This window comes from Gossypium hirsutum, chromosome D02, assembly GCF_007990345.1.
Source record: "Gossypium hirsutum isolate 1008001.06 chromosome D02, Gossypium_hirsutum_v2.1, whole genome shotgun sequence".
NCBI lineage: Eukaryota > Viridiplantae > Streptophyta > Magnoliopsida > Malvales > Malvaceae > Gossypium > Gossypium hirsutum.
In genome coordinates, this window is record NC_053438.1 from 59,025,520 (window position 1) to 59,032,035 (window position 6,516).

The window sequence follows — 6,516 nt, forward strand, 5'->3', positions numbered from 1 at the left end:
TTTTTTTTAATAAATAAAACTTGATGGGCCATAAAAGTTGAAAGGATATGTTTTAATACACCTTAACAAAGTGTTTATTTATGTATGCTATTTTTGATATGCACGTGCTTGAAATGCATAGTTATAGCCTGACAGCGCATTTGATAAAAGGTTGTAATTTTATAAATACGGCCTGCGTGTCGTGCCTTGCTACTATTCTCTTGTATTTCTCTTCTCATCTTACTCCCTCGTATGTAAAACGAGTTTCTACATATTGTAATCTGCAAGAGTTGCTGTGGGCTAGCCGAGAAGGAAGATGGGCCAACAAGTGTGGACTGATAGCTTGAAAACCGGCTTACACATTTAGGTTTCCTTTTGGTTCACCCATTGACTTGGATTGTGACACCTTAGTTTATGGGCTATAACTATAGTATTTATTTATTGCTTTATTCATGTATGAGATGCTATGGATGTCAAAAGTACGCCAAATTTTAAGCATTTTAAAATTTGATAATATTGAACCAAATTAATTGATGAGATCAATTAAATGACTAAATGGACTAAAGTAAACCATAATTGGAATGATATTAATAAAATCCCTCTATTAAAATATTAAGTCAACATAGCCTTCCAATTTTGCCCTCATTAAAGCCTCGATCAATACTGTGTAGGTTCTGCTAAAGCGAAGTACTAGTATTTATCTTGGTTAAACGTGAAGAATAAACAAGTGATATTTTCTAGTTAAAATTGGTTAATGACTTAACTAGGTTATTCTAATAGGATTAGAAACCTAGAGGCAAGTAATTTGGATAAATCATAAGATGATTAGAACAAGAGTTGTTTACCAAATTTTAGGAATTACATATGATGTAATTAGCAAAGTGTTGCTTACCTAGATAATCGTAATCTTGAGAGTAAAGCCAAAGCTGACTTAAGAGGAGGTGAAATATGGATCCTTAACCCACTTGAAATACTTTTCGAGAAAGTCTTTCCGAAACTAATTTATGAGGGTATTAGTTTTGTAATAAAATAGTGGGAACATCATTTAATTAAGTCCTTTTAATGATTGATATAAATTTGATAAATTTTTACACGCATAATTTCATTGTTGTAGATATATTATGGCTGCAAACACAAATACACTATCATTACGATCGGTCCTTGAGAAGGACAAGTTGAATGGTTTAAATTTTCTTGGCTGGTTCCGTAACTTGAGGATTGTCCTCAAACAAGAACGAAAATTATATTTCATTGAACAATCAGTTCCTACCGAACCACCCGCTAATTCCTCGAGGGCTGATAGAGATGCTTACAGGAAGCATCTCGATGACATGGTAGACGTTGGATGTCTTATGCTTGCCACTATGAATCCTGAGCTTCAGAAGCAACATGAGGACATGGTTGCTTATGAAATGATTGAGCACCTGAAAGAACTTTATCAGGGGCAAGCACGGCAGGAGAGGTTCGATATCTCTAAGGCCCTATTCCAATGTAAGCTGGCTGAAGGAAGCCCAGTAGGACCTCATGTCCTTAAGATGATTGGCTATATTGAAAGCCTGTCTAAGCTTGGGTTTCCATTGAGCCAAGAGTTGGCCACTGATGTTATTCTGCAATCGTTGCCGGATAGCTATAGCCAGTTTGTCCTCAATTTCAATATGAATGAAATTGATAAGACTCTGCCATAGTTGCTCAGTATGTTACGAACTGCTGAAGGCAACATGAAAAAGGTTGGACCCAAGCCTATACTGATGGTCCGTAATAATAAGGGCAAGGGAAAGGCCAAAGTTCAGACAAACCCAAGGGAAAAGGTAGGCCCAAGCTAGTGAACGAGCTAGTGATTTATTGGGCTTAATACATTCTGATGTATGTGGGCCAATAAATACACAGGCTAGAGGAGGATTTCACTACTTCATTACTTTCACTGATGATTTCAGTAGATATGGGTATGTCTATCTCATGCGCCATAAGTCTGAATCCTTTGAAAAGTTCAAGGAATTCAAAAATGAAGTACAAAATCAACTAGGAAAAACTATCAAGACACTTCGATCTGATCGAGGTGGGGAGTATATGAGCTTAGAGTTTGATGATCTTTTGAAGGAATGTGGGATTGTCTCACAACTTACTCCTCCTGGTACTCCTCAATGGAATGGAGTTTCTGAAAGAAGAAATCAAACTTTGTTAGACATGGTTCGATCCATGATGAGTCATGCTGATCTGTCGACTTCCTTTTGGGGACATGCACTTGAGACAGCTGCTTTCACACTAAATCGTATTCCATCTAAATCGGTTCAAAAGATACCATATGAGATGTGGACTGGGAAACGTCTCAGTATTTTTTTATGAAAATTTGGGGTTGCGAAGCTTATGTTAAACGTCAGACGTCTACTAAGCTTGAACCCAAATCTAAAAAATGTGTTTTTGTGGGGTATCCAAAAGAAACCAAAGGATATTATTTCTTTAATCCCACTGAGAACAAAATACTTATTGCTCGGACTGGTGTCTTCTTAGAGAGAGAATTTATTTCTAGAAAAGGAAGTGGGGAAAAGATTGAACTTGATGAAGTTCGAGAATTGCAAAATACCACTGAACCAGAGATAGAACAACAGCAAGTTCCACAAGGGATTGAGGAACAAGTAATTGCTGTAGAAACACAACCGCGTAGATTTTTAAGAGAACGCCAAGCACCCGAGAGATATGGATTTCTCATTACAACGCATGGTGACGTTCTACTTATAGATCAAGATGAGCCTAGGACTTATCAAGAAGCGGTGACGAGCCCAGACTCTAAGAAATGGCTTGAAGCCATGAGATCTGAGATGGATTCCATGTATGAAAACCAAGTATGGACTTTGGTTGACCCACCCGAAGGGCTTAAGCCCATAGGGTGCAAGTGGGTTTTCAAAAAGAAAACAGACGTGGATGGTAATGTACAAACATACAAGGGGCGATTAGTCGCTAAATGGTTTCGCCAAGTTCATTGTGTTGACTATGATGAAAATTTTTCTCTTGTAGCTATGTTTAAATCCATCAGGATCTTGCTTGCTATAGCTGCATTTCATGACTATGAAATCTGGCAGATGGATGTCAAAACAGCTTTCCTTAATGGGAAACTTGAAGAGGATGTGTACATGACACAACCTGAAGGTTTTGACAATCCAAAGGATGCTGGAAAGGTATGTAAGCTACAAAGATCCATTTATGGATTAAAGCAAGCTTCTCGAAGTTGGAATCTTTGTTTTAATGATGCAATCAAAGAGTTTGGTTTTATCAAAAATGATGATGAGCCATGTGTTTACAAGAAAGTTAGTGGGAGCACTATTACATTCTTGGTACTGTATGTGGATGACATACTTATCATAGGAAATGTCATACCTACCCTGCAGTCTATTAAGACTTGGTTAGGAAGTTGTTTTTCCATGAAGGACTTGGGCGAAGCCACTTACATCTTAGGAGTAAAGATCTATAGAGATAGATCAAGACGACTATTAGGTCTAAGCCAAAGTACATACATAGATAAAGTACTGAAAAGGTTCAGTATGGAAGAATCTAAGAGGGGATTCCTACCTATGAGACATGGTATTTCACTCTCGAAGGAAATGTGTCCTTCAACTCCACAAGAGAGAGAACGCATGAGTAAAATTCCATATGCTTCCGCTATTGGATCTATCATGTATGCCATGTTATGTTCCCGTCCAGATGTCTCATATGCCTTAAGTATGATGAGCAGATACCAAGTAGATCCCGGTGAATGTCACTGGACCACAGTCAAGAATATCCTTAAGTACTTGAGAAAGACTAAGGATACTTTTCTAATATATGGAGGTGAGGAAGAGTTAAGTGTAAAAGGTTACACTGATGCCAGCTTCCAAACCGATATGGACGATTGTCGATCACAATCAGGTTTTGTGTTTTGTCTTAATGGTGGTGCTATGAGCTGGAAGAGTTCAAAGCAAAGTACAGTAGCCGATTCTACAACAGAGGCCGAGTATATTGCAACCAATGAGGCAGCAAAAGAAGCAGTTTGGATCAAAAAGTTTATTACTGAACTAGGGGTTGTGCCTAGCATATCGGATGCTATAGAACTCTGATGTGATAACAATGGAGCCATTGCACAAGCTAAAGAACCTAGATCTCACCAGCGATCCAAACATATACTTAGGCGCTATCATCTTATTCGAAAGATTATCGATCGAGGGGATGTAGAGATATGTAGAGTACCTACAGATGATAACATTGCTGATCCCTTGACCAAGCCTCTGACACAGTAGAAGCATGATCGTCACACTAAGTCACTTGGTATTAGATATATAAGTGATTGGTCTTAGTGCTAGTGGGAGATTGTTAGAGTATGCCCAAAGATCAATCATGAGATGGTTGTAATAACATACTTGATTTATCATGTTTATTAATATAAGGCGTTACCATTATTATTTTAGTTTCTTTTCTGTGTGTATAAATAAACTGTTTTCTAATAATGTCCTAAGAATAATATGATTATTCTTAAAAGATCCTTAGTCAAGTATTATTGTTGGATTGGACAACAATAATGCATTAAGACTAACATGTAGTTGATTGATGATAAAGAGTTATCATTGATATGGAATATTAGAATCGATGCATGAATATATGTGTTAGAGAACAACATATTGGACTGACCCATTATGAGTATGTTTCTTGGATTATTATGTAATTGTCACGACATTACTCATAGTGATTAATATGTATATGATCCTCAGACTTGAGATCATCATAATCCCAACATCGTGAGTAGTATATTTTAATACAGTCAAACGTACACCGTAACTGGTTGTTCTATAAAGGCTGGTGTTGGATATACCACAATCGATGTAGAGGGATATGGTTGGTCGATATAGAATAAGTCCCTCCTACATAATGGGAGTAATATCTTAGGCCATTTGATTAAGTGAGACTAGAAATGCATGGCCATGCTCAAATAAGTTGATATGAGATGTCATACTTATTTGTATATCGTACTCTGCTTAAAATATCAAGGAACATGGAATGGACTATACAAGTGTGACTATTCCATGACTTGTGTCCAATTCAGAGATAAAGGACTTAAGGATTATTGCATAAAAGGTTAATCATAAAAGGTTATGTCGAATCATGATCTCTTGTGACTTAGGTAGCAATGATGCATTGCTAGATGCCACTCATTGTTTGTAACATTGGAATCGTTCTAGTATTACTGCTAACGTTACAAGAACCTACAGGGTCACACCCTATAGTTAAAATGAACGGAATAAACCATAGTTGGTATTGTTTTTAGGTGTCACTTGAATTAAATTAATTATAGAATTAATTTAATTCGATTTCCCACACATTATGTACAAGGTTGTTGTACACATAAGGAGGTTAGCATATGAATTCAAATAAATATATGGTTTTCCGAAATTATATTATAATTAATGTAGTTATAATTTTCGGTTTTAAATATTATTATATTTATTTTAATTCATAAATAAAAACCCAAAAAAATAAATAATAAGGATATAAGTATCCCGTTTTTCTTTGTTTTGGTCTAGCAGCCGTCAAAGAAAATTCACTCTCAAAACTGTTTTAGGGATTTCTTCCGTTCGTAGTCAAATGGGTGGATCACGTAGAGGTCAGAGTCTCGATAGATTGCGGCTTAGTTCGACTGTAGATTAGACTACACGTTGTTGAGAAGTTACTGTTTACTCAAAACAGCATTAGGTAATTTCGTAACCCTTTTCACCCCGATTCGTTCGTCACACATGGATCCGTGGTTAGGGTCGCCGATTATTAAATTTTTCCGCTGCGCCGTAGGGGTGCCGGCGATCCAACAAAAATGGCATCCATCCCATAAACTAGAGAAAAGGTTGTTGCCCCAGTAGAGGTCCTAATAGATGTTCGGTAAGCTAAGAGAGCAAATGATAGCTTTTCATGCCAATCCTTGTGGGTTTCAGTCATTTTCCCCACAATTTTCCTAATATTCTTATTGGCCGCCTCCACTGCACCATTCATTTTTGGGTGATATGGCGACGAGTTATGGTGACTGATCTTGAACTGACTATAAACCTCCGCTATTGTGTTATTATTCAAATTCAACACATTGTCGGATATGATTCTTTCAGGCATTCCATATCGACAAATGATCTCCTTTTTCAAGAATTTACTAACCGCCGATTTCGTGACATTTGCATATGAAGCAGCTTCCACCCATTTGGTAAAGTAATCAATGACCACAAAGATGAAACGATGCCCATCCGAAGCCTTCAGTGATATTGGCCCAATAACATCCATGCCCCACATGGAGAATGGCCACGGAGCAGTCATAACGTGCAGAGGTGAGGGAGGTACATGTATCTTATCTCCATAAATTTTTTCATTTATGACACTTCTTGGCATAGCTGATGCAATCCCCTTCCATAGTAGACCAATAGTATCCAAATCTCATGAGCTGTCTGGCCATTGTGAAACCATTTGCTTGGGTTTCGTAAATGCCCTTATAGACTTCTTCCAGGATCTTTCTAGCCTCCACGGCATCTACACATC